Genomic DNA, 11637 nt, shown 5'->3' on the forward strand with positions numbered 1-11637 from the left:
CTGGTTCCTCATAACTTCCTAACAAAAAAAATGTTTCTTCCAAAATTGTGCTGATGTAAAGTAGACATGTGGGAAATGTTACGTATTAAGTGTTTGTGTGACAAATCTCTGTGATTTTAGGGCATGAAAGTTCAAATTTAGAAAATTTTCGCCAAATTTAATTTTTTTTTCACAAATAAACGCAAGTAATATCGAGGAAATATTACCACTAGCATGAATTACAATATGTCATGAGAAAACAGTGTCAGAATCACCAGGATCCACGCCAGCGTTCCAGAGTTATAATCTCATAAAGGGACAGTGGTCAGAATTGTATTATAAATAGAAAACGAATTCTAAACCTACAGGGCTCTGTGTGAAAAAGTGGTTGCCCACTGAGCCTAATAACTGATTCCACAGGTACTGATGCAGCAAAAAAGCCCCAGACCATCACTGTACTATTATATTTTACTGTTCGTATGATGTTCCTTTTCTGAAATGCTGTGTTACTTCTACGCCACATGTAATAGAACAGTTACCTTCCAAAAAAGTTCAACTTTTGTCTTATCAGTCCACAGTGTATTCTCCCAAAAGTCTTGGAGAACATCAAGATGTTTTCTTGCAAAACTGAGACAAGGCTTTGTTCTTACTGCTCAGCAGTGGTTTTTGCCTTAGAACCCTGCCATGCCGGCCATTTTTGCCTAGTCTCTTTCTTATGGTGGAGACAAGAACATTGACTTTATCTGAAGCAAGGGAGGCCTGCAGTTCTTTGGATGTTGTTCAGGGGTCTTTTGTGACCTCTTGGATGAGTTGTTGCTGCGCTCTTGGGTTAATTTTGTTCTGCTGGCCATTCCTGGGAAGGTTTACCACTATTTCATGTTTTTACTATTTGTGGATAAAAGTCACAGAGAAAAATGCAGAGATGTTTACCTGCTGAGGCCTCCAACCAAATGCACTGCAGGGTGCAGCAGACCCGATTAATGATGGCAAACACACAGGTGCAAAAAATACCGATAAAACAACCACTTTCAAACCAGTGTTGGCTGTTTGGCATTAGTGCACAAAATGATAAGCGATAATAGTCTGTATGTGGTGTTGTTCACACAGGCAATGCAGAGCATCTGGTTTACAGCCTATTACTAACCCACATATATGCGGACCGCCCAGTGCTACAAAATGCATGCTGTGCGAACAGAGGCTGGATTGAAAGTGGTTGTTTCATCGGTATTTTTTGCACCTGTGTGTTTGCCATCATTAATCGGGTCCGCTGCACCCTGCAGTGCATTTGGTTGGAGGCCTCAGCAGGTAAACTTCTCTGCACTATTTGTGGATAATGGCTCTCATCGTGGTCCCCCAAAGTCCCAAAGATTTAGAAATGGCTTTATACCCATTTCCAGACGTATAGATCACAATTAATTTGTTTCTCGTTTGTTACAGAATTTCCTTGGATCGCATCATGATGTGTAGCTTTTGAGCATCTTTTGTTCTCCTTCACTTTGTCATTTAGGTCCTATTTAAGTGATATCTTGATTGAAAACAGGTGTGGCAGTAATGAGGCCTGGGTGTGGCTAGAAAATTTGAACTCCCCTGTTATGGACCTGGTGGATAGGACTATTATGGACCTGGTGGTTAGGAGCACCCGGAACGACCTGATAGTTAAACAACACAGGACAAGCTCTGGGAAGTGGGAACTCTGCTGACCGCAACCCCTAAACCTATCACACACACTAGAAATAGCCATGGAGCGTACCTAACTCTCCCTAGACGCCTCTTCACAGCCTAAGATCTAACTAGCCCTAAAGATAGAAAATAAAGCCTACCTTGCCTCAGAGAAATTCCCCAAAGGAAAAGGCAGCCCCCCACATATATTGACTGTGAGTAAGATGAAAGTCACAAACACAGAGATGAAATAGGTTTCAGCAAAGGGAGGCCAGACTTACTAAACAGACAGAGGATAGGAAAGGAATCTTTGCGGTCAGCACAAAAAACTACAAAAAACCACGCAGAGTGTGCAAAAAGACCTCCGCACCGACTCACGGTGCGGAGGTGCCACTCTGCGTCCCAGAGCTACCACCTAGCAAGGAAAAATCATAATAGCAAGCTGGAAAAGAAGATAAAGAACAAATAATTAACTAGCAGGGACTTAGCTTCTACTGGAGTAGACAGGTCACCAGAAAGATCCAGGGCGAACTGAACCAGTACTAGAACATTGACAGCTGGCATGGAGTAACGATCTGAGTGGAGTTATATAGAGCAGCCAGCTAAAGAATAACTTAAGTCACATGTGGAAGGAACCTCAGAAGCAGCAGCACCACTCACAGCCACCAGAGGGAGTCCATGGACAGAACTCGCTGAAGTACCATCCATGACCACAGGAGGGAGTTTGATAACAGAATTCACAACACTCCCCTTCCCAATGAAGTGATAAACCAGATAATTTATGTTTTAAGGGTATGGCAGTCATTTTTTCACTCAGGGCCCTGTAAGTTTGGATTTTGCTTTCCTTTAATAATAAAGACCTTTATTTAAAAACTGCATTTTGTGTTTACTTGTGTTACCTTGCATCTTCCCGCCCGACCATTTGCACCAGTGACCCCATTCCGGCACATCTCCTCCAGTCCCTTTCCCCTGCTGTCACCAGTAATCTAACAAACATATTCAACCTCTCTCTCTCTTCTGATATCTTTCCTTCCTCATTTAAGCATGCCATCATACATCTATTATTTAAATAAACATCCCTCGATTAAAAATGTGCTGCTAACTGTAGGCCTGTCTCTAATCTTCCCTTCATCTCTAAACTCTTGGAATGCCTGGTTCACTCCCATCTTATCTGCTAGCTCTCAGATAACTCTCTTCACGACCCGCTACAATCTGGTTTCCGCTCTTCACACTCTACCAAAACTGCCCTTACGAAAGTCTCTAATGATCTACTAACAGCTAAATCTAATGGTCACTGCTCCCTGATAATTCTCTTGGATCTCGCTACAGCATTCAACACTGTGGATTATCAGCTCCTCCTCACTATGCACAATTCCATCGCCTCAAGGACACCGTTCTGTCCCGGTTCTCATTCTATCTCTCTGACCGCTCCTTCACTGTTTATTTTTCTGGCTCCTCCTCCTCTCATCTTACCCTTACTCTTGGGGTTCCAGGCCCCCTCCACTTCTCTTTGTATACTGTCCCAATTACAGTATATACTTTTCTTGATATCACGCTTTCCTTTTTAGAAAACACCAGAAATTGTCTTATTGCAGTCTCTAACATCATGTCCTCCCTCTAACTGAAATTGAACTTGTCAAAAACTGAACTCCTTCTGTTTCCTCCCTATAATAATGTACCTATGCCCAACATTGCCATTTCTCCATTTCTGTGTGTGGTTCCACCATTACTCCCCAGTAGAGTTGAGCGACTTTTACTTTTTTTTGGATCGAGTCAGGTTTCGCGAAACTCGACTTTGTCAAAAGTCGGGTCGGGTGAAATTGGCCGATTATTGCGAAAAGTCGGGGGCTGACTGAAACATGAAAGCCAATGCAAGTCAATGGGGAATCAAAGTCGGCAGTGAGTGGAGGACAGGAAAACACCTGCAGTGCCCATTTTAATGCCAAAAACATCAATTCTTATTAGTTAAGCTTGTCAATTTACTTTATAATAATAGTTAGGCATTGAAAACTGGGGGTCATTTGGCTAAAGTTGTGGGGGGGTAGGGCTGGCTCAAGATTTTCGTGGGCCCAGGAAACCCAGAATACATCACGGCGGTGGAGCAGGGAGAGGTAAGTATTTCAACTTTGCAAGTGCTGTGATCCTGAGCAAGCAGTGGGGGCCCATTCGTTGGCACTGGCACAGGGCCCCTCATAGTACGGTGGTGTGTTTGATGGCAGGTGGCGCCTCCCACTGATAGAGACACTTTTGCATACTATGAGGGGCCCTGTGCCAGTGATGTCGCCAACGACTATGCCCCCCCATCTGATGAAGGAACCTCCACTTTCATCTGCACCTTCTTCTTTGTCCCCGTGTAAGGTGGTATAGTATGCGGGAAGGGGAACCTGACATTCAGCAGGGTCAGATTCAGGCTGTGTAGAGTGCAAGGGGAATGTAGTGGTCTGGGTCAATGTACCAGCAGACTCAACTAGCAGTGGCTGGGCAATGGGCAGGATGAGGAGGAAACACAGATATAGGCCCAAATAATAAAGTAGGCTAAATGCAGTTCAAAATTGGAAACAGGCGGCACTGCTTTGTTCAATGGAGGAAAACTGTAATGAGTGGCAGACACAGTTAGTAGGCCCAAATAATAAAATAGGCTAAAAGCAGTTCAAAATTGGTAACAGGACTAAACAGGCGGCATTGCTTTGTTCAGTGGAGGAAAACTGTAATGAGTGGCAGACACAGTAAGTAGGCCCAAATAATAAATTAGGCTAAATGCAGTTCAAAATTGGTAACAGGACTAAACAGGCGGCAATGCTTTGTTCAGTGGAGGAAAACTAACGAGTGTCAGACACAGTTAGTAGTCCCAAATAATAAAGTAGGCTAAATGTAGTTCAAAATTGGTAACAGGACTAAAGAGGCAGCATTGCTTTGTTCATTGGAGGAAAACTGTAATAAGTGGCAGACACAGTTAGTAGGCCCAAATAATAAAGTGGGCTAAATGTCTGCCAAAAATTGTTCATAAATAAACAGGTGGCATAGATAATTACAGGGGTGGGCTCCTCTGCTGAGTATCAGACAGTGGTAGTAGGCGCAAAGTATTAACTGGTCTAAATGGAGACCAGGGCCCCTGTATATTTTAACTATCATCTATTATTTCAACAAATTTGTATTGGCAGTGCCATTGAAGGATTTAACAGCACAGAATACACAGTGGTGGAGCAGGGAGAGGTAAATATTGCAAGTGGTAGAGCACTGTTCGAGCTGGGGGGGACACTCTCTCGTGGGTGGCAGTACTGGCACATGGCCCCTCATATTATGACGGTGTGTCTGATGTTGGTTGTGCACCACCGCCATCAGAGACACTTCATTGTACTATGAGGGAAATGGAGACGTGAGTAAGAGGAGGCAAAAAGCAAGACATTTTTCAGGCAAGCTACGTGTCAGCAGGGGAAGGTGGGGCAAAATAATCTGAAATCCATGATTGGTTCATTTTAATGAAGGTTAGATCATCAACATTCTGGGTAGCCAGACGTGTCCTTTTTTCGGTCAATATTGAACCAGCAGCACTGAAGACTCTTTCTGATAGCACACTAGCTGCTGGGCAAGCAAGCTCCTGTAATGCATATTCTGCCAATTCGGGCCAGGTGTCTATTTTAGATGCCCAGTAATCAAAGGGGAATGACCTGTGAGGGAGAACATCGATAAGGGAGGAAAAGTAGTTTGTAACCATACTGGACAAATGCTGTCTCCTGTCACTTTGAATCGATGCAGTAGTACCTGTCGTGCCAGTGGTCATTGCAAAATCACTCCACAGCCTGGTCATAAAACCCATCTGTCCAATGCCACTTCGGATTTGTGCACCTCTATTGTGCTATTGTGCTTTTGCCACTACCACCAGATGCACCACCACCACCACCATCAGTACCAGCTGGCAACCACCGCCCACGGGCTCTTCCACCAGACTTCCTAATTTTTTGGAACATCTAACCAAAATAACAACCATTATATGGTACTGTAAAACAAGGTAGAAGTTGTATATAAACTTGTTGAGAATTTAAATCTCCCTTTTATTTGGGAGACTGAACCAAATCTCAAGCCTGTACATGAAACAACACAATGTAAGTGGCAGAAAGTAGCTGGCTGACATATGACAAACTAACAGGACTTCAGTATATCCACTTTGTGAGAATTTGAATCTCACCTTTTTTGGGGGAAGACTGAAACAAAACTTAGGCCCAGTGTATAAATCAACAAAATGTAAGTGGCAGAAAGTGGCTGGAAGATATATGAAAAAATACACGGACATTAGTACAATTTCAATCTCCCTACAATGATCTCAGGACAAGTATGGCAGCAATAAAAAGGACTGCTGCACACAAAAGTGTGGACAAATAAACAAGATAACTATGAAGAAGGAGCAACAGGATTTGTGCTTTTAAAAAAGCAGTTGGCGGCGTACAAACAGCAATGCAGCTATCAGGGAGTCTTATAAGGCAGCCTAATAACTCCACTGTCCCTGCAAACAAATGGTGGTGTTGCACAGTGCAAATCACTACAAAGCAGTTTGAGGGTTAATCTTCCCTCCCTAACTATATCCTTCTTGTGATGAAGCTGCAGCAACCTCTCCCTATGCTAAGATCGGCAGAAGTAAGATGGCGGTCGGCATGCACGCCCCTTTATAGCCCCTGTGACGCCGCAGAAAGCAAGCCAATCACTGTCATGCCCTTCTCTAAGATGGTGGGGACCGAGACCTACGTCATCACCCTGCCCACACTCTGCGTCCTCCTTCATTGGTTGAAAAATGGCGCTGAAAGTGCCACACGAAACGCGACTTTTGAGTGCAGATCGGCCATCTCATGGCCGATCCCACACTAGGATCGTGTCGGGTTTTATGAAACCCGACTTTGCCAAAAGTGGGTGATTTTTGAATTTGTCTGATCCGTTTGTCTCAACCCTAATCCCCAGCAACATGCCCGCTGTCTTGGGGTATACTTGATTCTGAGCTTTCATTCACCCCCCACATCCGATCACTGGCTCGCTCCTTTTATCTGCACCTCTGAAATATTTCTAGAATTTGACCTTTTTACTTTCAACTCTGCAAAAACTCTTACTGTTTCTCTTATTCATTCTCATCTGGACTATTGTATCACTCTACTCATCAGTCTCTTTCTTACAAAACTCTCTCCTCTCTAATCTGTCTTGAATAGGGTTGAGCAACTTTTAGTTTTTTAGGGTCGAGTCGGGTTTCGCGAAACCCAACTATCTCAAAAGTCGAGTTGAGTGGAATCGGCTGATTATCGCGAAAAGTCGGGGATCGACCGAAACACGAAACCCAATGCAAGTCAATGGGGGAGCATAGTCGGCAGTGAGTGGAGGCCAGGAAAACATGTACAGTGCCCATTTTAATGGCAAAAACATACATTCTTGTTACTGAAGCTTGTCAATCTTAATATACCTTATAATAATAGTAAGGCATTGGAAATTGGGGGTCATTTGGCTAAAGTCTGGGGGGGTAGGGCTGGTTCAAGTATTTAGTGGGCCCAGGAAATCTGGACCACGTCACGGCAGTGGAGCAGGGAGAGGTAAGTATTTCAACTTTGCAAGTGCTGTGATCCTGAGCAAGCAGGGGGGGCCCACTCGTTGGCATTGGCACTGGCACAGGGCCCCTCAAAGTACGGTGGTGTGTTTGCACGGCGGTGCCTCCCACCAGCAGCAACACTTTTGCGTACTATGAGGGGCCCTGTGCCAGTGACGTCGCCAACGAGTATTCCTCCCCCCACCTGATGAAGGAACCTGCACCTTCATCTTCACCTTCCTCTTTGTCCCCGTGTAAGGTGGTATGGTATGACTTTCAGCAGGGTCACAATCTTGCTGTGTAGCGAGCACGGGGAATGTTGCGTTATGGGTCAATGTACCAGCAGACTCATCTATCACTGGCTGGGCAATGGGCATGATGAGGAGGAAACAGATATGGGTCCAAAGAATAAAGTGGGCTAAATGCAGTTCAAAATTGGTAACAGGACTAACCTGGGTGCATTGCTTTGTTCAGTGGAGGACAACTGGAATGAGAGGCTGACACAGAGAGTAGGCCCAAATCAGTGAGTAGTCTAAATGCAGTTCAAAATTGGCAACAGTAGTAAACAGGCAGCACAGCTTTGTTCAGTGGAGGAGAACAGCAAGGAGCGGCAGACACCGATAGTAGGCCCCAACCCAACTAGTAGGCCAAATGCAGTCTAACATTAACAACTGCTTAACGAGAGCCTGAAAATGGAATTTCAGGACAGGAAACCAGGAGAACAGCAAGGAGCGGCAGACACTGTTAGTAGGCCCCAACCCAACTAGTAGGCCAAATGCAGTGTTGTTTCAACAACTACTTAACGAGAGCTAGAAGATCGAAGCTATGGAGAGGCAACCTGGAGAACACCTTGGAGCGGCAGACACCGTCTCTACAACCCAGACCCAACTTGTAGGCCTAATGTAGTGTTGTTTCAACAAATACTTAACACGAGCATGAAGATTGAAGCAATGGAGAGGCAACCTGGAGAACACCTTGGAGCGGCAGACACCGTTAGTAGGCCCTACCGAAGTAGTAGCCCCAATGCAGTTTTCAAATTCCTATAGGCTGAAAACCAGAGTATTGAAGCTCAGCTTTTTTCAGAGGAGGACAGCTGTACTGAGTGGCGCAGACAGACACAGGTAGGAGGCCTTAAACAAAAAAATTGCCTCAATGCAGTTTAAAAAAGGTTACAGGGGTACACAGGCAGCATTGGTCTGGTCAGTGGAGGACAATTTCAATTATGGACCGCAGACAGACTTAGTACGCCTACAATTAAAAAAGGATGCTCTATGCAATTTAAAATAGGTTCCAGGGGTACACGGGCAGCAGTGATCTGGTAAGTGGAGGACTATTGGAATGAGGGACCGCAGACAGGCTTAGTAGGCCTAACATAACAAAAGTAGGCTGTAGGCACTTTAAAATTGGTTCCAGGGGTACACAGGCAGCAGTGGTCTGGTCAGTGGAGGACAATTTCAATTATGGACCGCAGACAGACTTAGTACGCCTACAATTAAAAAAAGGATGCTCTATGCAATTTAAAATAGGTTCCAGGGGTACACGGGCAGCAGTGATCTGGTAAGTGGAGGACTATTGGAATGAGGGACCGCAGACAGGCTTAGTAGGCCTAACATAACAAAAGTAGGCTGTAGGCACTTTAAAATAGGTTCCAGGGGTACACGGGTAGCAGTGGTCTGGTCAGTGGAGGACTATTGGAAGGAGGGACCGCAGACAGGCTTAGTAGGCCTAACATAAAAAAGTAGGCTGTAGGCACTTTAAAATAGGTTCCAGGGGTACACGCGCAGCAGTGGTCTGGTCAGTGGAGGACTATTGGAAGGAGGGACCGCAGACATGCTTAGTAGGCCTAACATAACAAAAGTAGGCTGTAGGCACTTTAAAATAGGTTCCAGGGGTACACGCGCAGCAGTGGTCTGGTCAGTAGAGGACTATTGGAAGGAGGGACTGCAGACAGGCTTAGTAGGCCTAACATAACAAAAGTAGGCTGTAGGCACTTTAAAATAGGTTCCAGGGGTACAAGGGCAGCAGTGGTCTGGTCAGTGGAGGACTATTGGAAGGAGGGACCGCAGACAGGCTTAGTAGGCCTAACATAACAAAAGTAGGCTGTAGGCACTTTAAAATAGGTTCCAGGGGTACACGCGCAGCAGTGGTCTGGTCAGTGGAGGACTACTGGAAGGAGGGACCGCAGACAGGCTTAGTAGGCCTACCATAACAAAAGTAGGCTGTAGGCACTTTAAAATAGGTTCCAGGGATACACGGGCAGCAGTGGTCTGGTCAGTGGAGGACTATTGGAAGAAGGGACCGCAGACAGGCTTAGTAGGTCTAACATAACAAAAGTATGTTGTAGGCACTTTAAAATAGGTACCAGGGGTACACGGGCAGCAGTGGTCTGGTCAGTGGAGGACCATTGGAAGGAGGGACCGCAGACAGGCTTAGTAGGCCTAACATAACAAAAGTAGGCTGTAGGCACTTTAAAATAGGTTCCAGGGCTACAAGGGCAGCAGTGGTCTGGTCAGTGGAGGACTATTGGAAGGAGGGACCGCAGACAGGCTTAGTAGGCCTAACATAACAAAAGTAGGCTGTAGGCACTTTAAAATAGGTTCCAGGGGTACACGCGCAGCAGTGGTCTGGTCAGTGGAGGACTATTGGAAGGAGGGACCGCAGACAGGCTTAGTAGGCCTAACATAACAAAAGTAGGCTGTAGGCACTTTATAATAGGTTCCAGGGATACACGGGCAGCAGTGGTCTGGTCAGTGGAGGAGTATTGGAAGGAGGGACCGCAGACAGGCTTAGTAGGTCTAACATAACAAAATTATGCTCTATGCACTTGGAATTATCTTGCAGGGGTACACAGGCAGCATTGGTGTTGTCAGCGGAGGCCGATTGTAAGAAGTGTCTGACAGTTAGTACTCCCAAAAAATTAATAGATGTTAATGTCTCGCAATATAACAAAACCAAAAAATAAAAGGTGGCATACTTAGGTACAGGGGTGGGCTCCTCTGCTGAGTTTCAGACCTAGAAATTTGGCGCAAAGTATTTACTGGTGTAAATATAGGACACTGCCCCAGACTATTTTAATTAGCATCATACATGTCAACACATTGGTATTGTCAGTGCCAGGCATTGAAGGCTGTCAGCGCATAGACTAAACATTGGTGGAGCTGTGAGAGATAATTTTGCAAATCGTAGAGCACTGTTTGAGCTGGAGGGGGAAACTGTCTTGTGGCCGGCGGTACTGGCCCAGGGCCCCTCATGTTACAACGTTGTGTCTGACGTTGGTTGCGCGCCACCACCGCCAGAGACACTTTATTGTACAATGAGGGACCCAATGGCAGTGCCGTCGACCAAAAGCGTGCACACCCACCTCTTCAGACAAACAGCACTCTCACGGGTGCTTGCGCCTAGTGGCGAGACCACGGCCCCGTGGGGGGAGTTTGGCCACTTAGGGAGGTGTAAACATGTCGTATGCTGGACAAACAGCTGCTGCAAATTACAAGATTGGAAAACTCAGTCAGAGCAGTCCACAAGCAAGACCTTTTCATTGGAAAGCTAGGTGTTAGCCGGGAACGGTGGGGCAATATAATTCGAAATCCAGGAGTGGTTCATTTTAATGAAGGTTAGATCATCAACATTTTGGGTAGCCAGATGAGTCCTTTTTTCAGTTAATATTGAACCAGCAGCACTGAATACTCTTTCTGATAGCACACTAGCTGCCGGGCAAGCAAGCTCCTGCAATTCATATTCTGCAAATTCTGGCCAGGTGTCTAATTTGGATGCCCAGTAATCAAATGGGAATGACGGTTGAGGGAGAACATCGATAAGGGATGAAAAATAGTTAGTAACCATACTGGACAAATGTTGTCTCCTGTCACTTTGAATTGATGCTGCAGTACCTGTCCTGTCTGCGGTCATAGCAAAATCACTCCACAACCTGGTCAGAAAACCCCTCTGTCCAACGCCACTTCTGATGTGTGCACCCCTAGCACTCCTGGTCTGCTGCCCCCTGCAGCTCGTGTGAGAACCATCACCAGCGCTGTGTGCTGGGAATGCCTGAATCAAACGGTCAACAAGAGTTGATTGTTTGGTTGCTAATATTTGTTCCAGATTCTCATGTGGCATAATATTTTGCAATTTGCCTTTATAGCGAGGATCAAGGAGGCAGGCCAACCAGTAATCGTCATCTGTCATCATTTTAATAATGCGTGGGTCCCTTTCGAGGATATGTAAGGCATAATCCGCCATGTGGGCCAAAGTTCGAGTTGTCAAATCTGCGGTTGTGCTGAGTTGAGGGGCAGTTACAGGCAAATCTACATCACTTGTGTCCCTCAAAAAACCAGAACCCGGCCTTGCCACGCCACCAATTTCCAGTGGCCCCGGAGAAGCTTCCTCATTAAAAAAATACTCATCCCCATCATCCTCCTCGTCCTCCTCCTCCTGTTCGC

The sequence above is a fragment of the Ranitomeya imitator genome, chromosome 4, assembly GCF_032444005.1.
Source record: "Ranitomeya imitator isolate aRanImi1 chromosome 4, aRanImi1.pri, whole genome shotgun sequence".
Lineage (NCBI taxonomy): Eukaryota > Metazoa > Chordata > Amphibia > Anura > Dendrobatidae > Ranitomeya > Ranitomeya imitator.